The 23956-nt window shown below is 43.1% G+C and overlaps 2 protein-coding genes and 1 long non-coding RNA gene across 15 annotated transcripts in view; 2 read left to right on the top strand and 1 right to left on the bottom strand.

Moving 5' to 3' along the window:
- Positions 1–23956, bottom strand: part of LOC116073539 (NXPE family member 4) — a 247548-nt gene that overhangs the window by 12902 nt on the left and 210690 nt on the right. Inside the window, exons 1-3 of one of the 13 annotated variants that reach the window (XM_031345555.1) lie at positions 21612–21639; positions 3104–3135; positions 137–173 (exon numbers count right to left, since the gene is read on the bottom strand). The gene's annotated coding sequence lies outside the window, so the exon portion shown is untranslated. The other 12 variants (XM_031345558.1, XM_031345554.1, XM_031345556.1 and 9 more) reach the window with 12 other exon arrangements.
- On the top strand, positions 3334–12580 carry LOC116073541. The gene is made up of 2 exons (XR_004111863.1): positions 3334–3761; positions 11925–12580. It is a non-coding gene; the product is annotated as an uncharacterized LOC116073541 (long non-coding RNA).
- Positions 23279–23956, top strand: part of LOC116073537 (NXPE family member 2) — a 40764-nt gene continuing 40086 nt past the window's right edge. The window contains exon 1 of the mRNA XM_031345550.1: positions 23279–23405. The gene's annotated coding sequence lies outside the window, so the exon portion shown is untranslated. The remainder of the gene's footprint in view (positions 23406–23956) is intronic.

The following is a 23956-nucleotide window of genomic DNA, read 5'->3' as shown; positions in this document are numbered from 1 at the left end:
GTTTCTCCATAGGGCTTATTACTTCTCTCAGGATGACTTTGTCTGGTTTTTAATGTGGATTTGAATCTCTCCTCTTGTGAAAGTTATTGCTGCTGTCCTTCAAAGAACCCTGAAGGGGTGTTTCTGTTCTTGTTACCTGGCTGCTCATGGCTGATTAGAATGAAGATTTAGACCTGCAGAAAGAAGAAATAGAGGCCCGATTACCCAGGCAGCTTTGGCTAGTACAGACTCTAGAGACCAATGGATTAGGTTTCTCCTGCCTGGTCTGGGCCTGGGCTTTTGAACACTGGGATTTGTATTATTTGCAACTGAGCAAACACTGTCTTGGAAAGTATTGGAGATGGGTTATTGTGTTATTAGAAGCCCTGCAGCAGCCAGGTCCCTACTTAAGAGGTGTAGACTTGACCTCAAGGAAACAGTGTCTGCTGCCATTTATTCTGGAGAGACCTCCATTCCAGGCAAGAACTAAGAGCTCGGAGGGCGTTCCAGTTCCCCACTGCTGTGATGATCAAATGCTCTGACTAAAGCACTGCAGATAGCGAGGGCACTGCTTCCTCTCACATCTATAGCGTAAGTCCATCACTGAGGGAAGTCAACACAGGGACTAAAGACAGGAGCCTGGAGGCAGGAACCACTACTTGCTGGCTCACTCTCTGGCTCCTTTATTCCCTTCTTAGGCAACTTTCTAATGTTCTAAGGACCACCTGCCTAGGGATGGTGGCGCCCACAGTAGGGCCCTCCAGCATCAGTTAATAACACAATTCCCCCATAGGCACACCTATAATTGCATCTGGTCAATCCCTCAATGGGGGCTGTTCTTTAAAATGACTTTAGGCTTTGTTGAGTTCACAAAGTTAAGTAGGACAGAAGGCCCTAGGTGCCCTGGGCACCACTTTGGACTGGAGTAAAAGATGAGGAAGATTCTGAAATTCTCTTCTTGTTAAAGGACAAGCTCTGTCCAGGGAGGTGCAGTAAAAACCTAGTTTGGGCTCCTTGTCTTCAAGTGTAACAGTTACTAGAGCTATGGAATTATTTTTTGCTTTATAGTATCCTTTTGATAACATTGGACTGATCGTTGCAGACTCTTATTAACAATTATAACCCTAAATAAAAAAAATGCAGTCAAGCAAAAAGCTGGGCATGATGGCACATGCTTCAATGGCAGTGTTTGGTTGATAGATCTCTGTAGGAGGCACAGAGGTCTGGGTGCTCACAGGGGTGGAGTGGACAGAAGCCTGGGGAGGACATACTTATTAGCCTGATGACTTTTGTGCTATCTGTGTGCCCAGAGATTTTCTAGCTTTGAAAAATCAATGACCCTATTCTAAGATAGAGCACTACCTTTTAGAAAATGCATTAGCATGATCTAAAGGTGTGAGTGAAACAGAAAACCTCTATGTCAAGGTAGCCTCCATTCCAAACATTTATATAGATAAGGAGTCAAAGGCTTTGGTACATTGAGGGCAAGCACAATAATCGTAATTTTAAGTCCAGCCCAGTTCCTGCATAAATTAACACAGCTCCCCACACTAATGACCTAACACTAGGAAGCACATGCACATTTAAAGCATAGTTGTTTGTTTTAGGAAAAGAGCTCACAAAGATTATCCTTCAGGAATGAGCTTTTTAGGAGAGAGGGCCTTGTAACCATGGAGCCTTGAGGTGGGAGAGCATTAGAAAGGAAGGAACATCCTATCAGAGACAGTACAACAGGGTCCCAAAGGGAGATGGAAGATGGAGGCTTCTCTTCAACTTCCAGAGGATGCTTGGTGTGACTATGGTTCAGAAGTAAGGGTGCCTGTCACCAAGGCTGCCACCTTAGTTCAGTTTCCCAGGACTCATACTGATGGAAGGAGAGAACCAACTCCTAAAGGTTGACCTCTGACCTCTACACATGCACTGTAGCACATATGTACACATGGGTGTGCACGTGTACTTACACACACTAAATGTAACAACAAATAAAAATAAAACCTGGAGAAGATCTTTGTGAAGAGAGGTAGATGAAAAAAAGAAGAACTCAGGAGAAGATAAACACTGTAAGACTGCATGGTGAGGGCAGAAAGGAGGGGGAGGGAGAGAGGGGAGGGGAGGGAGAGAAACAGGAGAGGAGAGAGGGGAAGAGGAAAGGAGGGAGGGGGGAAGTAGGAAAGGAAGGAGGGCAGGAGGAAGAAAGGAGGGAGGGAGAGAGGGAGGGAGGGGAGGAAGAAGGGAGAGAGGGAAGAAGAAAGATAAAAAAGAGAGAGGGGAATGTTCTATGACCATATAATAATAAGTTACTCAAGTCTATACTATTTTGTACAAAATGTACCAATTTCAACCCCAAAATGAAACATGTAGAAAGGTAGAGGAGAAAATGACACATTCTTCACGTGGTGTGGGGCAAATAACAGGTCCAGGCCCAGCTATATCACAGAAATGGAAATTTTCTAGCAGAAAATTAAAAATTACTTTATAAAACTCTTTATTTTTTAGAGGAATTGAAAGTACAAGAAAATCTATTCTACTCCACTTTTATTAATTTTCACAATAATATTTCTTTGTACATAACTAACTTGACTGCTGGCTTCGTAGTCCTTCAGGATAAAGAATGTCTGCTAAAGAATTATGTCCTTGCTTATCTTAAAAAAATTGACTCCATTTTTAAATGTCCGTATTGATATACAATAAGGCTCTGCACACCTGGACCTGTTATTTGCCCCACCCATAGGAATGTGTCCTTTTCTCCTCTGCCTTTCTACATTGTTTTGTTTTGGGGTTGATAATGGTACACTTTGTAAAAAACAGTACAGGTACCTAATGTGGGCTAAAGTCAATTGCACAGAAAGGCTGGAAGAGTGCAATGGTGGAAGTCAGGAAAACCGTCTTGAAATCCTCACGTTGTATAGGAAGTAGTATATTAGTTACCCATGATAGTTCTGTGAGTCATTCAGCAAAGTCATACCATAGCAGGATTCCTCAACAAGGTCAGAGTTCCTGGTCAGATCCCACTTAATACATTCCAGTGAGGCAGATGACATTCAGACCAAGGATACTTTGTTAGGACATTTCAGGACAGTGCCATAGAAGCTCTTAGAGCTGTGGATTTGTGTTGATTCCTCACCTGATTGGTTGTCCAGTGTCATGTTTCCTCATCTGTCAAAATATTAAAGGAAAAAAAAAGAAAAATATATATTAAAGGACCAGCTATGAGTCATATGTTCACTCACAACAAAAACAAAGACAAAATCCACAGACGTCCCCCTGGAACAGCTCCCGCACGCTCCCCAGGTCAGGGTTCGGAGGTGGCAGGTGACAGTGTTACAACTTGCTCTTTCAGAGGAAATGGCATCTTCTGTAGGGACAAGAATAGAACTGATCTGAACAGAAGCTACCACCAATGTTTCCCAGCTGCTGCAGCTGCCTTGTGCAAAGCATGCTGTGTTCTTTATGCCTGAGGGCACCTGATGCTTCTGAGACCAGGGCATGCATGACTGCTGATGTATACATGCTGACTCCCTGGGATTTTCTCTCTTGGTTAGCAGCCAAGGTTGAGGAAGTTGAGGACGGAGAGATGGATGACCTTAGCAGTTCTCTACTCTCTTCTGATAGACTTCAGGATGCCTTTCCAAGCTCGAAGGCAGCTGGTGTCTAGCTGAACTCTTGAGTTTGGAACCAGTTACATCAGCAATACTCCTGGCCATGGATATACAAGAATGAACTCTTCTTAATTAATGGAAGCCTGTGAATGATCAGATTTGCAGCTGCCTTGGACAAATCAGGTGACGGAATTCTCCTCCCCTCCCCACAATGCCTCCCTTCCCTGCCTTCTCTCCTGGTCTGCCTCCTTCTCCATTCCTCTCTTCCTGCTTGCACCTTCTTCCCTGCCTTCTTCTCCTGCCTACTCCCTGTCTGCCCTCCCTGCCTTCCTTACCTGACTGCTTCAGTCTTCCAAGTAGTTGGGAGACCTACACCATGAAGCCTGACTCTCTCGAAATGTTGAAATAATGGTAGAATTCAGAACTTTCAGTCTTTTACTGTAGCTGAGGAGAGACTCATGCTTTTTCATGCTTTTTAAAAAGTGGTGTGAGTTGTTTATGTCTTCAGGAATGTAACTTCCCCTACAAATTCTTATCTGCAATCAGCCAACCGTGAGCAAGCAAAGTACTTGACTTTTGCAGTCCAAAGTGATAATTATCTCTGACCAAGGAAACCTGAAGCCTGATTTTGGGTATATTCATGAATACTCATTACATACAGTTGTGGGCCCTAAAGAGGAAGTTTTGCTTGGCAAGAAATATTTCTAAAATATTACACCCCAAGATTACTACAAACATCAGGATAAGAAAACAAATTCAGGAACCAGAGAGAGAGATAGTTCGGTGGTTAAGAGCACTGGTTATATTTCCAGAGGAGCCAGGTTCAATTCCCAGCATCACTTGATAGCTCACAGTCATCTATAACTCATGCTCTAGAGAAATCCGATACCCTCTATTGTCCTTCATGGACATTGCACTCATTCAGTGTACAGACACACAGGCAAAACACCCCTATACATAAAATTTAAAGGTCAAAAGAGAAAGAAAAACAGAAAGAAAGGAAGGAAAGAAAGGAGGGAGGGGGGAGGAAGGGAAGAAGGGAGGAAAGGAGGAAGAAACTCAAATAATTTGGAAAAATAAACCAGATAAAGTAAGCTAAAGAGGAGACTGGGCTAATGCATATAGCCAACCCTCCACATCCATTGGCCCTCTCACAGTGTGTTCAACTAACCAATGATCAAAAGTTTTGAGAGAAAAATTTTATCTGTGCCATATGTTTGTATGCACAGATATTTTGTGCTCTAAATAACACAGTAGGTCGGCTGTGTTAGTTCATTTCCTGTTGTTGTGATAGAGTACCATGACTAAGACCAACTGATGGAAGAAAGCTTATTTTAGTCAGGGGTCAAGTCAGAAGGCTAAGAGGTCGTCTGAAGAGGAAGGAATAGCAGTGTACCACAAGTAACAGCAGAGCGCCAAGAGGAGAGATCCTCAATCCCAAGCATGTGGCCAGCCCTCAGGGATGTACTTCCACCAAGAAGGCTGTACTTCTCAACCTCCCCAGTCAGTGTGACCAACCAGGGACCAAGTGTTCAAATGTTTGAGCCCATGGGGGCATTCTCATTCAAACCTCTACAACACTTAATTTCCTTAGTTGGTCCTTAATGGGACCACTGAACATTAGTTTCTAAAAGAGGAATTGATAACAAGGTGTTATGGAGAGTAAATGAAATGAAATGATAAAAGTAGACATGTCCAATTATCTTACTAGAAGGAAAAAGAGATGCAGCCAAGGGAAGGAAATGGAACTCGGAAAGTGACTTGCGAGATCTTAAACTTTATTTCAAAAATAGGAACAGCAGCCTGAGTTCTGAATGATTTAATCCAGAGAAAGACAAGCGTGTCCTTTAAGAAGCCAGATGGAACATATTTTAGGAGGAATGGGTTATAATAAAGAAAATGGATGCTTCTATTCGAAAAAGCCTTGTGGAATTTGATTTGAATTAGAGCTGTCAGTATAGGCACATATCTTCAACATATACCCACAGGCTTAGGTCTGTACCTATGCAAGGGTTTGTACACACATGTATTCCCAAACGCTGATCGCTGAGTTACTCTACAAAAACAATACCCAGTGTCCAGATCATGATTTCAAAACTCTCCAATTAAGAGAATCAGAATTCCTTGGAGAAGAGTTTGGTTCACTCTGGAACTTTGACATGGGACATGAGAAGATCCCGGAGCACCTTACAAGGCTTAGGAATTATTTTTTTAAAAAAAGATAAAGATAAAGATAAGGAAAAGAACCAGAGGTCAGGTCAAAATGGCACAGAAACCTAACCTGTGAGAATTCTAAGTTATTAAAATGTAAGTCACAAAGTGGGGGAGCATTGGTGGTCGGATACAGCCAAAATAAATTTAAAACCTGTCAGTTTGTTCTGACAGGTTAAACTAAACAAATACATTGTAACATGGCAGAGGTGAAATACATGTCTACTGCAAGAGGAGCGTAAGCAGTAGTCAGAGTAGAGAGAACGCAGAGTGGCTGGGTAATAATAATTGCTGTAGCTAAGACCTGTCGAGTCTGAGGCTGGCTCAGCAGTCAAGACCATGTACCGTTCTTGAAGCAGTCCTGGGTTTTGTTCCCAGAACCATTTTGGGTGGTTCCCAACTGCCTGCAACTCCAGCTGCAGGGGATTCAACTCCCTTTCCTGGCTTCCATGAGCATTTGCCCTCCAGTGCACGTATCCACACTCAGGCACTCATAACTGCATATGCTTGAAAATAATAAACCTTTTTTAAAAAAAGTGATTGTGATGAATCCTAAGAACAGTGGGTCCAGGTTTGAGAAGAAACAAGGATGTCTTTCTACCAGTGAATTTTCAACTTTCAAAATGGAAAAATGTCATTTTCCAGTGGAGGAGATCAATAGATCTCACCGTGCCCCATGGATCAAGGTTAACGTCATCAGAACATCAGTGTCCTGATTTTGGGCCTGCTGAGTTGAGAAGGGTGCACCGATTCTGTGATATTCCTAAGAAAAGTAACCACTTCAATGTACTCAGGGAGACTGGAGGCAGAAGAAATTTGACAAGCATTCTACAAAACATCTGGCACCGTCTTCCAAAATGTATGAACTGTCAGGAATATGCTTCACTCTTAAAGTTTTCTATTACATTTAATTGGCAGGGGAGGGGGAAATCACTAAGGTGTGATTTCCTATGTTGGTCAGGGGACAACCTCCAGAACTAGGTTCTCTCCTGCCACCATGTGTGACCTGGGTATCAAACTCAGGTCATGAGGCAAGCACCCTTATCCACTGGCCCATCTTATGGGCCATCTTCCAAAGTGTACAATCATGAAAATGATCATGACAAGTGAACGTCAGAGGAAGGAAACGTGATAACTCTTCACAAATGCAGCATAAATCGGACTAGATGTGGGGATAGAAAAAGGACATCAGTGAAAAAGGGTATGAAATCAGAATTAAGTTTGTAGTTTGGTTGATAGCCTCTGATGCATCAGTATTATATGTATAATTTGAGCATTGCTGTTTGAACAGGTGTCACTACTGTCTGAAACTGTATGAGAGATGTGTGAGTACCCTGTGCATTAACTCTGAAACTTTTCCGTAATTCTAAAATCATTTGGATGGTGACTGTCCACTAAGGCACATTTGTTACAGATTTGGTCCTCAAGATGGTTTGACTAGTAATTCATGAAGCCTTTGAGAGGCGGAGTCTTAGATTATTGTTGTCATGACAAGAAACCTAACTTTAAAAGGATATTTTGGACTGAGGAAATGGTTCAGAGTTAAAGTGTCGCGCAAGTGTGAAAACCAGAATTGAAAACCTCAGACCCCATGTCAGTGCTGGGTGGGTGTGGTCGTACATCTGTCATTTTTCAGGGTCAAAAAGCAGATAGTGGGAATGGCTAGAGCAGGCTGGCTACCAAACTAGCTATCTTGGTGAGCTCTGGGTTTGATAGAGACCTTGTCTCAATGAATAAGTTGGAAGAGCAATACAGAAATAGTAAAGACATCAATACTGGTACTCAGATGCATGCCCACACAGAAACGCGCTTACATGCATGCATTTAAAAAGGAAGAATAAAAATGAAAATGTTTACTTTGGCTCATGGTTTCAGTCCAAGGTTGGCTGGTGTCTTAGTTAGGGTTTTACTGCTGTGAACATATACCATGACCAAGGAAATTCTTAAAAAAAAACCAACATTTGGTTGGGGCTGGCTTACAGGTTCAGAGATTCAGTCCAGTATCATCAAGGTGGGAACATGACAGCATCCAGGCAGGCATGGTGTAGGAGAAGTTGAGAGTTCTACATCTTCATCTGAAGGCTGTTAGCAGAATACTGGCTTCCAGGCAGCTAGGATGAGAGTCTTAAAGCCCACACACCTACTCCAGCAGGGCCACATCTTTAAATAGTTCCATTCCCTGTGTTGAGCATATTCAAACCATAACAGCTGGCACCATTGACTTGGGAGTATGGATGAGGCTGGGCATCATAAAGGCAAGATGGCACAGTAGGGAAAGCTGCTTGTCTCATAGTGGCTAGGGAACAGAGAAAGACAAAAAGAGAAGAGGGCAGGGGAAAGCTATCCCTTTAAAATTATGTCTCACTTACCTACGTGCTAACTAGGCCCTGCCTCCTCATCTCCCACCTTCTAATAAAGTCATTTATCAGTAGTGGATCAATCCACAGGTGGAGGTAGGGCCCTCATGATCCAATCACCTTCCCAAAGTCCTTCTGGCAGCCTTCCTTCCTTCCTTCCTTCCTTCCTTCCTTCCTTCCTTCCTTCCTTCCTTCCCTCCTTTTGTCTCTCTGCCGTTCTCTCTCTTTCCCTCCTTCCCTCCTTCCCTCCCTCCCTTCCTTTCTTTTGAATTTAGAGACAGGGTTCTCTATGTAGACCTGGCTGCCCTGGAACTCACTCTGTAGGTTACTCTGGAACTCACTCAGGCTGGCTAGAAATCAGAGATTAAAGGCATGCCCACAGCCTCCTAGCTTGGCAGCAAGCATTTAATATTTGAGTTTTGTATTCAAATCCTAAGAGGCCTTGTAGATCTGTAAATCATGGGAGGAACACCCTTTAAAGAAACTGACACACACATACACACACACACACACACACACACACACACACACAGAGAGAGAGAGAGAGAGAGAGAGAGAGAGAGAGAGAGAGAGAGAGAGAGAGAGAGAGAGGAGTAGGGAGGAGAGAAGAGAGAGACAAGACAGACAGGGACAGACAGACAGACAGAGACAGAGAAAGAGATATATAGAGAAATTCCCTAATAGTGACATCATTAGAGCATCAATTGCTGCCTTGCTACAAAAATGTGAACAAATTTCACATCATCATTCATTACGAACAAGAGAGATTTTGGCGGCATGAGTCACCATCAGAGCCCCCTGAAAGTAGAAAGGAAACCTAACCAGTGCAAATGAATGAGGCACATCTAAACTTTGCTTCCTTATTACTACCCACGAGGACACTACTGCCATTTTGTTTGAGATGGTACCTCATTGTATGGGACAGTCTGGTGCATTCTGGGATGTTCACTGTTCTTTGCCTCTTGCCCTAAGCTCCATAGGAAGCCATAGTCTTTACAGCAATGTCTAGGGCTTCCAGATCTCACCTAGTCTAGACGACGAGATTGTAAGAGGAAACAGCCTTTCATAAAACTGTTTCTGTGGAGGGGTAGGGAGTCACTTGGGGTAATTATGCATATGAGGGGATGGGAATGGAAGACGGCAGGTCAAAACAGATGTTCTGAGCACTAAAGAATCTGTTCAGATCCATAAATTCATTACCAAAGTCACAAGCTAAAGCTTGGGATTTGTACTACTCCCTTTCAGAGACATTACCATAAAATAATAGACAATCTAAAGCTGTGTGTGGCCTGTGTGTGTGTGTGTGTGTGTGTGTGTGTGTGTGTGTGTGATACAGCCTCTGAGAATTATTATATAAGAAAGGGGAAAGGTAATAGGCCATACAGAGCAGCATCAAACCTGAGCATCATTACAGGTGATAAGGTAGAAGCAGAAAATGTAAAGAGGAACAGGTGTTCAGAAAAAAACTAGTGGAAGAATATAAACCTGAAAGTCAACTAGGGAGTGGGAAGATCAGATTAAAGAGCTCTTCAAGAACCCAAGGAGAGCTGGAAACAACCCAGATGTCCCTCAACAGAGGAATGGATACAGAAATGGGTAGATCTGGAGAATACCATCCTAAGTGAAGTACCCCAATGACAAAAGAACACACATGGTATGCACTCACTGATAAGAGGATATTAGCCCAGAAGCTCAGAATATCCAAGATACAATCCCCAAATCATAGAAAATTCCAGAAGAAGGACGACCAAAGTGTGGATACAAAGTGTGGAGCAGAGACTGAAGGAAGGACAATCCAGAGACTGCCCCTCCTGGGGATCCTTCCCATATACAATCACCAAACCCAGATACTATTGTGGATGCCAGCAAGTGCTAGCTGACAGGAGCCTGATATAGCTGTCTCCTGAGAGGCTCTGTTAGTGTCCCAACTAATACAGAAGTAGAGGCTCACAGCCACTCATTGGACTGAGCACAGGGTCCCCAATGAAGGAGCTAGAGAAAGGACCCAAGGAGCTGAAGGGGCTTACAGCCCCTTAGGAGGAACAACATGAACTAACTAGTACTCTCAGAGCTCCTAGGGACTAAACCACCAACCAAAGAGTGCATATGGTGGGACTCATGTCTCCAGCTACATATGTAGCAGAGGATGGTCTAGTCGGTCATCAATGGGAGGAGAGGCTGTTGGTCCTGTGAAGGCTCTATGCCCCAGTGTAGGGGAATGCCAGGGCCAGGAAGCAGGAGAGGGTGTGTTGGTGAGCAGGTGAGGGGGAAGGGAACAGGTTTTTTTTTTCCTGGAGGGGAAACTGGGAAAGGGGATATCATTTGAAATGTAAATAAAGAAAATATCTAATAAAAAAAAGAAAGAACCCAAGGAGAGTAGAGTTGAGAGAATATGAAAGGTCAGCTAAAATGTAAGGAACAGAGGAATAAAAACATCAGTATGTACCTAATCTATACTTTAAAAATAGTTATTTATTTAAATTTTATGTGTATGGCTGGTTGACTGCATGTTTGTGTACTCTGTAAGTGTAGTTTCTCTGGAGGCCAGAAGAGGGCATTGGACCTCCTGAAACTGAAAGTGGGGTTACTGACTTACTGACTATAGTGAATCACCATGCAAAAGGTGGGAATTGAACCCAGGTCCTCTACAAGAGTTTTTAATAGTTGAACCTTATCTCCAGCCCTCAATATCTATATCAAATGGAAATCCCAGCAAAGTAAGGGTAGGGGGTGGACCTCAAAGTAACAAAGAACAATTCAAGTGTACATGAAGACAAAAAAGTTGCAAGAAAATCTAGACAATTTGCTAATTCCTCATTTAAATAAAAATGAAAATATAAAGTATTTGGCAGTGAATAATGGCAGTGAATAATGATGAATGCACTTTATTTTGAGCCTTGAACATGCCTCCAGATTATGTCAAGAAGGAAATACGTATATGTAAATGCAGTTATTAAGTAGCAATGTGACTTAATGGTTCTGACTTTGGCAGCACATGCACTAAAATGGGCAGGAGATAGAAAATCTGCATGGCCTCGGTGCCAGGAAAAAGACCAAATAAACTAGTTGCCCAAGTCAAGGGCAGAAAGTTGCATAATGAGCCTGAGAAAAATGGAAACCAGGAGGTCGTGAAGCTAGATATCAAGGTATCAATACCAGTTCCAATAGTAAGAAACAGGAAAACCAGTCAAAACAATACAAGCTGATTCTTAGTGAAAAAGTGGGGGGAAAGGGGAGCAATTTTCTAGTAAAATTGAGAATTAAATAATTATACAATTAATTGGGGTATAAAAAAGTGCCTATCACACATAATGTAGGAAGGTTTTTTTTTTTCCTTTTTTTTTTTTAAATCTCGAGGGAAAATTGGAATAACTTTATGTTAGCAATTTACGTAGTTGGACGTGGTGGCTATAGTAAGGCCTATCCTTACAAAATTGATTGGAGGAGAAATAAAATGGACCAAATTAAAACAACAGCAACAACAGTAGTTATTCTGTGCAGAGTGAGGTCCCTCCAGAGTATAGCCATGAAAGGAGAATGAGAAACTCTTACCATGTCAAAAGCTGGGCTCCAAGGTAGCCAGGTGATCAACCCTGATTGGGCGGGGAGGGCAGAAAGATGGGGACTGAAGTGGAATGGGAGGGGGAGGGGCCTCTCATCCTGGAACTATTAAGTCTCCTTCCAGAATATGTTAAGGCTTTAAATTTTTTATAACTTATTTTTAATTTTTACTTTATTCACACATACATTATTATGTTTCTTTGTATGTTCCTTACAGATGCTCTGCACACATATTACAGATTCCAGTGACGTGTTTTTATGGAATTCCCGATTGTGCAAATGAATGAAAACATAAAGTATTTGGCAGTGAAAACTTAAGGAGTGTCTGTCAGTCATCTTGTCACAGTGATGGAAACACATTTCAAAGGGACACCCACCACTGTTTTACATGAATGCTCATTTGTCACACTGAAGTTAAACATTTACCTGGTTGAAACCTCTAGTGACCAATGTAAATCCCAGAGCCACCAACTGCTTGGGACCTTTTCTTGGTCGCAGCCATAAAACTGCAGTTTTCTAGGACTCTCTCCAGAAGTCCCGTCTGCAGGGAAATGACTAAACTCCTTGTGCAAACTTCGTGGTTCCTAGTTCCGCCTTGTCAGACTAATTCTATCCAAGACATCTCCGGAGCCATCTTGTGTTTCTTTCTTATAGAGACGGGTGGAGAGAGGGCTTCCTAGAAACCTCTTGAGATGTAACATGAGAGTCACCAAAATGGCTTCTATGAATACTACCCTCTCAGGAGAAGAGCCTGTGTCCACACTCGAGTCCGTGTTATTTTCTTCTGCTCTCCTCCAAGAAACACACACTGCCACTTGGATGGGTCTTTCTCTCGGCACCGAAGCCTATATTAAAATCTCCTCAATTACATTTCCAAGTCTGCTTCACTCCGTCCCTTTTGTCCTGAGATTCTTTTCAGTGTCCAAGCTGTGAATTTTAGTTTGTCCTGAGTTGAGGGCCCCGAAAATCGAGGGGAGCTCCTCAGTGTGGGGCAGTGTGCAGCTGAGTTTCTGTTCCCCGGCCACTGACAAAGCTACCTAAAGTTCCCACTCACTTAAAGGCCCCGGGGCTTTGCGTTTCCTTTTCTCCTTTCTTTCTTTCGTTTTTTTCTTTTAACCACTTCTATTTCTTTCGTTTCTACTGCCCTGTTTAAGGCTATTTACTTCTCCTTAAGTGAATTGTGTCTACTATTTTTCAGAAAAACCATCTTGTCTACTGGTTTAAACTTTGCTGGCTAATAAGTTTATAATACCCTGCTCCCTCTCTCCCTCCCGCACACACTCTGTCTGTGCCTTCTTCCATTTCTACATCTTTCTTTTTCCCAATCAATCTTCAAGAAATGTTCCAGGTGTTTTCAATGAACCTAATTTCATTGTTTTCAGCCACCTGCTCCATGCACAAAACTCATTAGGTCTTTGTCCCCGACTCCTAACAGAAGTAAACCCTTAGGAACAGGTCACTGTCACCTGTTATTCATACTAAACGGATTGGTCACATTTAAGCTCACACTGAGAGACTGACCTAGTATGGGGCCTCAACACGGCCAAAATCACGTTTAGAAGATAACAACGTGGGATTGGTGAGATGGCTCAGCGGGTAAGAGCATTGACTGCTCTTCTGAAGGTCCTGAGTTCAAATTCCAGGAACCACATGGTGGTTCACAACCATCCACAATGAGAGCTGACACCCTTGTCTGGTGTGTCTAAAGACAGCTATAGTGTACTTACATATAATAATAAATAAATCTTAATTAAAAGAAGAAGATAACAACATTTTGTCTCATTCTAGAGAGGGGCAGAGTAAAGGGTGGAGCAAAAAGAGTAATTGACAGAAACTCTCCAACAGTGAAATGCAGAAGCGAATGAGTTGGCTAAGGCCCCTGTTCTGGAAGGATGGCATTTCTAGAAGATTCTGGGGAGGTGTGGGTGACCCTCCTCCTAATCCCTACCCCCCACCCCTGTGTGTGACTGCACTTGCCTGTTCGTCTTTGCATCATTTAAATCAAACCGATAACAGTAACTCGAAGGCTTACCCAAGTGCCGCGAGCTGTCCGGTGAAATCATCACACAGAGTGCAAAGCACGACTCTCACTTCAAAGGGAACCTGAGAATGTTTATGCTGGAGCCAATTAGGAATTGTGGTGACCCAGGGAGGAAAGTCAGGTTGTTCTGAATAATGTGTTCCAATGTGGGAAACGTTTGTATACAGTCTTTAAGAGTTACAGAACAAGGGCAAGCCACAAATCAAAGTACTTTCAGGTACTCCATAGGAATGCTGGGTAGGAGGGTATCAGCAGATCTCGAAACACTCCTTTTGCATTTTCAGATGCCACCTGATAAGAAATTCTCAGTTTTAGATGATAGAAGTCAGTGGTCTGCTAAGTTAATACATTCCAGAGATTTTTTTTTTACCTGATAATCAGTTCATTAAGTCAGATGTGGGTGGGTAAAGGGACAAGCTGGTCTAAGATAATTTTGGCTCCGGATCTGCAACATTCCCACTTGTAACAAAAGTGGGAGTTCTAATCAGTCAATCGGCCTGGTAGAATCTTTATATGTAGATGTGACTTTTTTTCCCCCCTGCTTGGAAACTTCAGTTGACACAAAGATGAAGAGAGAGAGAGTTTGGATAGCTCAGTGTTCAGCAGTTAATCTACAGGGGATGGCTGTGTGCATTTGTAACTGTGGTGAAAAATGTTGGCCACCTTGTGACATGGAATCTTTACCTGGCTACAAGGCTGGGGTGGTGTGTCTAGGCTCATCTTCAGAGTCAAAGTTCAATGGTACTTTAGTGTACCCACTTAATGTTTGTGAGTTACATTGGGTGTCAGGAGAAAACCTGCACTCAGTTCCATTTTGACTTTTTAGAAATGTCTTGCTGGCTGGTTGGGATTGTCTGTGTTCTGGATCCTTTCTCCCCAACCATGTGTAGGAACATGTGAGAGAGAGATATTCACACACAGACACATACACACACTCACACCCATACACATTCACAGAGACACACACGCTCACATACGTATCTACACACACACACACTCACACCCATACACATTCACAGAGACACACACGCTCACATACGTATCTACACACACACACACACACACACACTGTCTCTCACATGTACACACACAAGACACACTCCCTCTCTTTTCTTTCATTGTTGACATAGGGTCTCATGTGTGGTGTTTGCCTGCATGTAAGTCAGCGCACCTCGTGCATGCAGTCCCTGGGGAGGCCAGAAGAGGGTGTGGGAACCTCTGAGAATGGAGGTAAAGATGACTGTGAGCTGCTATGTGGGTGCTGGAATCAAACCTGTGTCCTCTGGAAGAGCAGCCAGCACTCTTAAACATGGAGTCATCTCCCCAGAACCTATTTAATTTTTACAAGGATTTTTTTTGAGAATTTTACACATTTCCACCTCTTCTTTTTTTTTTCCCCTTCCAACTCCTCCCATGTTTCCTGATTCCCTCTCCTACACATGACCTCTTATTTAATTATTGTTTTTCATACACAGGCATATACATACACACACGCATACACACACATACACACTCACAGGTACAGACACACTCTCACACACAGACATACACACATTCACACACATACACATTCACAGCTACACACACACTCACACACATATGTATACACACACACACACTATCTCTCACATGTACACACACAGTCACACACACTCTCACACAGACACAATTCACTCGTACACATACACACACTTACACACACACTCACATACATATACACTCACAGCTACACACACACTCACACACATATGTATACACACACACTATCTCTCACATGTACACACACAGTCACACGCACTCTCACACAGACACAATTCACTCGTACACATACTCACACATACACACACTTACACACACACTCTCATACACACAGACACATACTCTCACACACACAGACACACACACACACACAAACTCCCCCGCACTCACTCTACAGTTTGCTGAGTCTATTTAGTGTGGCTTCTGTGTGCCTGTATTTACCAACTGGAACTGGATAACCTATCTGGGGCTCTTCCCTAGAGAAGACCAATTCCTTCTAATGCAGCTATTAATTAATCATCTGCAGCTCCACATCTACAGGCAGGGCCTTGTGACATTTCCCCCATCCACACCGACATGTAACTGGTCTTATTTAGGTGGCTTTTGAGAGGGAGTCATTCTGGAGTTAGCTCTGCCCTGAGGAGAGGGAGCATACTTGCTGGCCGTGCATAAGGATGGAAATGAATGAAGGGAGGAATCACTCCGTGTTTGCAACTATAGGTGGGACAGTGCAGTCACACCTTCATGCTCCAGAATGCCTATGCCTGGTCAGTAAAGAGTGTCCATTTAACTTATCCCATTCTGTGACGGTGCCAATCCAAGCATCAACTTTTCAGTGGAAGCCTGAAATCAAGATGGTTATGTAAATTTTTTTTTTTTTTTTAAAGACAGAATTTTACTCTTGTAGCCCAGGATGTCCTGGAACTTGTTATGTAGCCTAGGTTTGACTCTATCACATGAGGATTTCCCACTGTCTCAGCCTCTGCGTGCTGGAATTATAGGTTTGACCCAGCATTTTTGGCTCCGAATTTTTAATGTTCTTGAACGTCTTGAGCAAAGAAAATGACAGTGAGGAGCATACGTTGCTGTGGTCTTCCTGATTAGATAGATACCTAGTGCCTCAGTCACTGTTTTTCTGCTTCAAAGAGACACCATGAGTCATGCAGAAGAAAGAACTTAACTGGGGGCTGGCTTACAGTTTCAGAGGTTTAATTCATTATTGTCATGGTGGGAAGCATGGTGGCACTCATGTGCTGGAGTAGTAGCTGTAGCTGAGAGCTTTACATCCTGACCCACAGGGAAAGAGAGAGAGAGAGAGAGAGAGAGAGAGAGAGAGAGAGAGAGAGAGAGAGAGAGAGAGAGAGAGCTCAAAGCCTCAAGGCCATTCATCCCTAATAACACACAAGGCCATAACTATTCCAACCAGGTCAAATGTATATTAGTTTATGGAGCCATTTGCATTCAAAACACCACACCTAGTATTCTGCATTGTTTTAATTGATTGGACACAAGAGTTCTTGAGAAACGAGTTTCTAATACCCACAGATTGACGCACTGGCTGGAGTTACAACTTTCAAATGTATAAAAGTGTTTGGAGAAAGAGATTTTTAAAATGTAAATTCTCTCTCATTCTTGATTTAACAATTTAAGATTAGAGATGAGAAAGAGTCCTAAGTAAATACTATAAACATATTTACTGGGCCAACCCTCTAGGAAGAACTGTCCAAGTAAACTCAATGGTCTTGTGTTATAGGCAATAAGAAACATTTCCTCTTCTTAGGGCCCTATGTGTCCCTCATGCCAGCCTAAATATTGCTATCTCCTGAGAGGCTCTGACAGTATCTTACTGACACAGATGTAGAGGCTCACAGCCATCCATCGAACTGAGTGCAGGGTCCCCAGTGAAGGAATTAGAGAAAAGACCAATGGAGCTTAGGGGTTTGTAGCCCCTTAGGATGAACAACAACATGAACTAACTAGTACCCTCGGAGCTCCCAGGGTCTCAACCACCAACCAAGGACTGCACATAGAGGGGTCTGATTGTTCAAGCAGCATGTGTATGGTAGAGGATTGCAAAATCGATCATCAATAGGAGGAGAGGACCTTGGCCCTGTGAAGGTTCTATGCCCCAGTGTAGGGGAATGCCAGGGCCAGAAAGTGGGAGAGGGCGGGGTGGCAGGCATGGGGAGGGGGGAGGCAACAGGGGTTTGTTTTTGTTTGTGTTTTTGTTTTTTGGAGGGGAAACTGGGAAAGGAGAAATTCGCATGTAAATAAAGAAAATATCTAAAAAAAAAAAATAAATAAATAAAAAGATTTTAAAGGTCGTTACTGTTTATAGTCCAATTTCATGACCCGTTGTTGGCAGCACCTTTGTCTGTTCTTTCTACCTGCTTTTGGAAAGTTCAGGACCCCAGCTTTTCTAAATAAGGAATAGCTCATGCATTTGTGAATTGGAAAGGCAATTTCTGTAAGTCTTGAAGGATGTGCTCCAGGAAGCAGAAGGGAGAAGATGAGCATCCTTGACAGACCAGGTCTAAAGAGCAAAGGCTGCAAAGAGCAAGCTAGGCTCAGTGAAGGTGGCACCAGCGTATGTGTTCGCCGAGGCAGCATTTGAAGCTGGACAGAAGACCTGTGATGGCCCTCAGTTTAGGGTCACTCTCCTTTACTCTTTATCCTAGGCATTTGAAGATTGAGGTGCCTACCTCGGACACAGAAAAAGACACAGTCCACACTAGTCACCAGCTTTGGTGAGACCTATCTGAGTGAAATACTTGTTCTGACATAGAATGGCCCCAGCAAATCCAGGGATCTGCTTCTTGTCCTATGGCTGACTGTTGAATTGTACCATCTACATCATGACAAGGATGATACAGTAAGACACACTGAGGCAGTAAGAGAGAGGAGTCACACCAACATAGCTTTGATCACACCATCTAATGTAACGTTAGCTGTTTTGGTTGGTATCTTACTGTGTCTGGTTTATAAAATAAACTTTAATATGGGTAAGCATGCATGCATGTGAAAATAAATAGTAGATGTTCTCTAACTAACTGTGGGTCTAAGTCTCAACAAACCTACTGTCAACTGATAATATGAGGAGTCATATGTATATTGATTATAGCTAACTTACCAACCGGACAACATTAACAACACAGTGCATTTCAGAGCACTGGCTGTTTCTCCCTTTTCTTTTTCTCCTACAAACGGGGCTTATGTTTGTGTATGTGTATGTTAATGAGTCATATATGCGTGTCTGTGGATATGAAATTTGCCTGGATCTGGAGTTACAGGAGTTACATTGTCAAATGCCTGAGGTAGGTGCTGGGATTCAAACTCTGGTCCTCTGTAAAAGGAGTACATGCTTTTAACTCCTATGCACTTATCTACCCCTTTCCCCCTTTCTTGTTTTTTGTTTGTTTGTTTGTTTGTTTGAGATGGGGTCTCCATGTAGCCCTGGCTCACCTGGAACTTATATTATAGAGGAGGCTGGCCTTGAACACACAGAGATCAACCTGCCTGTGCTTCCCAAGTACTGGGCCTCTTTTTAAAAATCAATTTTATTTATTATTATTACTGTGTGTGTGTGTGTGTGTGTGTGTGTGTGTGTGTGTGTGTGTACAGGTGCATCTATGCCATGGCATGTGTATGGTGGTCAGAGACAATGAGACAGTTTTCTGGAGCCTGTTTACTGCCTTGTGCTGTAGGTTTCACAGATCAAACTCAGACCACCAGGGTTGTTCCGTAGATGATTTTACCCACAGAGCTATCTTACCAGTCCAGTTTCCTTTGTGGTTTCAATAATGACTGTGAGCATGCAGCCTCACAAGAGAGTATTGTACTGCATGCGGCCCAGGAAATAGTAAAAATTCAAAGTATGCTCTACTCTGGTTGTATACTGCTTCCCATCATCAAAAAATCTAAAAATAGGAGGATGAAAAATGAATCAGGAGCTGCCTGTATATAAGAGAGTAGGTACTTTCCATGGTTTCAGGAATTCACTAGATATGTGGGACACCCCCACCCCTGTGCACATTAGAAATTGCAATACTTCGTGGCATGTTGCAACTGTTTTGGATTTCACAAATGACATTACAGTTGGATATGACAGTAAATGCTTGAAACCCTAACACTCGGGAGGCTGAATAGGGGAGGATTTCCATGAGTTCAAGACTGGCATGGGCTTCAGAGTGAGACCTTGTCTTGATCTTCCCCCACCAAAGCCATTTATTCTCACCCCTACTTTAAAATAACAATAATTTGATGAACCACTAAATATTACTATGTAGCCTTTTAGATAGCAAAGGCCTGTGCTTCTATGCCCATTAGTAAAATAGTTTGAAAATTCCTTTTCAATGTAATTTTGTAATATTTTAATCCATACTTCTAAGAACACTGTGTGGAGGGCTGGAATCTACAGGCCATGGAAGAGTTCCGTGTACCAAATCAACAGACCTTTCAAGACCTTGTCTTTGTATCCACCATAATATTGTTCTGCTAACTTTAATAAGTATATGATTCCCATTTACAAGTCAATCCCTGTCCCCAAATTTACAGCCAGAATAAATCTTTCTCATTTAAATCTTGGTCTCAGACCACAGTAGAGCAGACCATAAGGACAGCCTTAGCTCTAGACTATTCTACAGAATGGGTTAGTTTCAAGAACACATTCTTTCTTTTCCTTTAAAAAAAATTTTTTTTAAAAAGTATATGAGTTGTCGCCTACACGTATACATGTATACCATATGTGTACCTGCTGCCCACAGAGGACAGTGGAAAGTGTTAGTTCCTCTGGAACTGGAGTGACAAATAGTTGTAAGAGCTATATGTGTGTCAGGAACTGAACCAGGGTCCTCTGCATGAACAGCAAGAGCTTTACACCGCAGAGTCATCTCTCCAGCCCCTACATGTACATCCTTTGAAGCTTAATTTTCTGCAAAATCTGTTTCCCCTTCCCAGGGAGATCCATGTGTCCCATCTTGAGCCATCCTTTTATCTTAGTCTCTGTGAGTCTGTGGATTGTAGAATGATTATCTTTTACTTAATAGGTAATAGCCACTCATAGTGAATACATATCATGTTTGTCTTTCTGAGCCTGGATTACCTTACTCAGGATATTTTTTTCTAGTTCCATCCAATTGCCTGCAAATTTCATTATGGCATTTTTTTTTTAACAGCTGGGTAATACTCCATTGTGCAAATGCACCACCTTTTCTTTCTTTCTTTTTTTTTTTAAAGATTTATTTATTTATTATATGCAAGTACACTGTAGCTGTCTTCAGACACTCCAGAAGAGGGCATCGGATCTCATTTTGGATGGTTGCGAGTCACCACGTGGTTGCTGGGATTTGAACTCAGGGCTTTCAGAAGAGCAGTCGGTGCTCTTAACCGCTGAGCCATCTCACCAGCCCTGCACCACCTTTTCTTTATCCATTCTCCGTTGAGGAACATCTAGGTTGTTTCTAGTTTCTGGCTATTATGAATAAAGCTACTATGAACATAGTTGAGCAAGTGTCCTTGTGGTAGGATAGAGCATCCTTTGGGTATATATATATCCAGGAGTGCTATAGCTTGGTCTTGAGATAGATACCCAGTTTTTTTGAGAAACTGCCATATTGATTTCCATAGTTGCTGTACAAGTTTGCATGCCCACCAACAGAGGAGGAGTGTTCCCCTTGCTCCACATCTTTGCCAGCATAATCTGTCACTTGTGTTTTTGATCATAGCTGTTCTGACAGGTGTAAGATGGAATCTCAAAGTTGTTTTGATTCACATTTCCCTGACAGCTAAGAATGATGAACATTTCTTCAATTTTTTTTTTAAAGATATTTGAGATTCCTGAAGGCTGGTGGGAATAGGAACAGGAGGGATCAGGTGGGAGGGGAAGGGATGAGGGAGGGAGAGGGTACTGGGAGAGACAACTGTGATGGGGGGGCATTTGGAGGATGATATAGAAAACTGGAAATTTTCTGGAATCTACAAGAGTGACCCTAGCAAAGTCTCCTTGTAATGGAGGATACAGAATCCAACTTGTCCATCTTCCATAACTAGACTCCCAGCAGTAGGGCTGATATTAACCCAGCCACAAAACCTTTGACCTACATTCTGTCCTGCCTGCAAGATGTGCTGAGGTAATGGTGGCACAGAATTTGATAGGGAGGCCAACAAATGACTGGTCCAACTTGAGGCCCATACCATGACACCGCCTAGATGGCCAGGAACAAGAGGCTGGACAGTCCAGAGACCCACAAAAGAATCAAACAAGACTGGCAAGAAAAAGTAAATGAAATGACTCCTAATCGTATTCTACTATACTCATAGACTTACCAATTGGACTTAACCCATTGTCATCAGAGAGGCTTCATCCAGCACAAATGCAGAGACCACAGCCAAACACTAGGTGGAGCCAGGGAACCCTGCAGAACAGGAGAAGGAAGGATTGTAGGAGCCAAAGACACCATGAGACCAAGGCCCCACAGAATCAACTTAGCTGAACTTAGTAGGGGCTCACAAGGACTGAAAGGACAACCACGGAGCCTGTATGAGTCTGAGCTAGGGTTCTCTGCATATATGTTATGGTAGCGTAGCTTGGTCTTCTTGTGGAAATTTTAATAGTGAGGGTGAGAGCTATCCCTGGAATCCCGTTCTTGCAGTCCTTTCCTTCCTACTGGATTGCCTCATCCAGCCTTGATATGAAGATCTGTGCCTAGGCAGATTGTAATTGTTTATGCCAGTTCAGTTGATAGACCTGAAAGACGTGTTCTCTCTCTGAGTCTCTCTGTCTGTCTCTCTCTCTCTCTAATGAGTGGATCTTTGGAAAAGAGAGGTGAGTGAGGAGCTAAGTAGAGAGAGGGTAAGTCTCTGTCAGGATGTAGTGTATGAGAGAATTTTAAAAATTAATTAATTAATTAAAAAGAAAAGCTTTATTTTCTTCCCAGGGATTCTGTCTTCCTAACACATTTTGTTTAATTTGAAACAAGCCCCCAAAGGGCTACAGACAGCTGTCCCAAGCACCACTGTTCTCATAGTAATGTGAACCCATCTGGATAAGCTGGTAGTTTTGTCTGACCTCTCCGAAACCAAGGTTATAGGCCGACTATGTAACTGAAAACCTTGAGCAGTAAGACAGCTGGAACACAGCTGACTCAGGGCTGAAGGGAGCAGGAAGTGTATTAAGTTGCTGCACAGTGGGTAAGGATAGATCAGGCTACGTTTTCTTGCATATATTCACCATGGTTTATGTTTAATAACATATGTTGCAGATCAGGTGATCAGAGCTGAGAGATAAATACTCTTTCTCAACATGGCCCTCCAGGACACATCTACAAACATGAAGATTTTCACACTGATAAAGATTACTGGACATCTTCCACATCATGCATCTTTATTGCAGACTTCTCATTGGAACTTAAAATTTAAAGGAACCCTTAAAGGCTAAGTGGGGTTCATTGAAGGTGTGGGAACTTTAGAGACTTACTTTGCCCAGGAAGAAACTGTAACTTACCTGTGCAGAAGATGAGCCTCTTCTGTAGCCCATCTTTTCTGAGCTCACAGGAGAGCCTGTGATTGCACTAGACTCCAGAAAGCCTCCTGCTGTGGTCAGGTATCCTGGAGGGAAGGGGCCAGAACCTCCTGCTACCCTTTGGCCTATGCTAGGGGTTGGAGACAGAGCAGCAAACATTGGGATTCCCAAGCAGTTACAAATCCCCTCCATGACTGGGGAAACAGAGCAGGAAAGGAGCTGTCTCCTTTGAAGTGAGCCCCAGGATGTGGTGTATGAGAGAATTCTAAAAATTAATTAATTAATTAAAAATAAAAACTTATTTTCTTCCCAGGGATACTGTCTTCTTAACACATTTTGTTTTGTTTGAAATGAGTCCCAAAGGGCTATGGATAGCTGTCAGGACTGACAGGAAACCAGGCTGGGGAGTGGCAGGAAACTGGCTTGAGTTGAGACCAATGGAAACATCCTAATGCTGAAGTTTGGGGGGAGGTAGAATTAAGTTTACCCAAAAAGATCTTCCTACCTGCAAATGTCCATAAGAAAACATGAAAACCATGTGCTTGGTGACACAGTGGAGGCCTGCTGGATATATAAACTGAGGACACGACTACTCCAAGGTATGGGTCAGGGGAAGATTTTTTATTGTAGATATGAGGGAGTGTACTGCCAGGGGCCTCTGTAGAAGTCCAGAGCAGGGAAAGAAAGTAGCAGACTGGCCATGCTTTGAGGGAAAGGGAGAGGGAGAGGGACAAGGAGAGGGACAGGGACAGAGACAGGGGGAAGGGGAGAGGGAGAGGGACAGGGGGAAGGAGAGAGGGAGAAGGAGAGGGAGGAGGGGAGGGGGAGGAGGAGAGGGGGAGGGGGGAAAATAAGGGAGAGGGGAAGAGGGAGAGGGAAAGGAAGAGGGGAAGAAGGAGAGGGGAAGAGGGAGGAGGAAGAGAGAGAAGAGGGGTAAAGGGAGGAGGAGGGGAGGGGAGGGAGAGAAGGAGAGGGAGAGAGGGAGAGAGAGGGAGAGAAGGAAAAGGAGGGAGAGAAGGAGAGGGAGGGAGAGGAGAGGGAGGAAGGGGGAGGGGAAGACAAAACAGAGGACTAAGAGGAGATCAGACCAAGAGGAATGCATAGCAGAAATGGTGGGGTTCTGTAGGAGTGAAAAGCTGGGGAAAGAGAA

Source organism: Mastomys coucha, unplaced genomic scaffold (genome assembly GCF_008632895.1).
Source record: "Mastomys coucha isolate ucsf_1 unplaced genomic scaffold, UCSF_Mcou_1 pScaffold23, whole genome shotgun sequence".
Classification (NCBI taxonomy): domain Eukaryota; kingdom Metazoa; phylum Chordata; class Mammalia; order Rodentia; family Muridae; genus Mastomys; species Mastomys coucha.
This window is presented reverse-complemented; position numbering and strand designations above follow the sequence as displayed.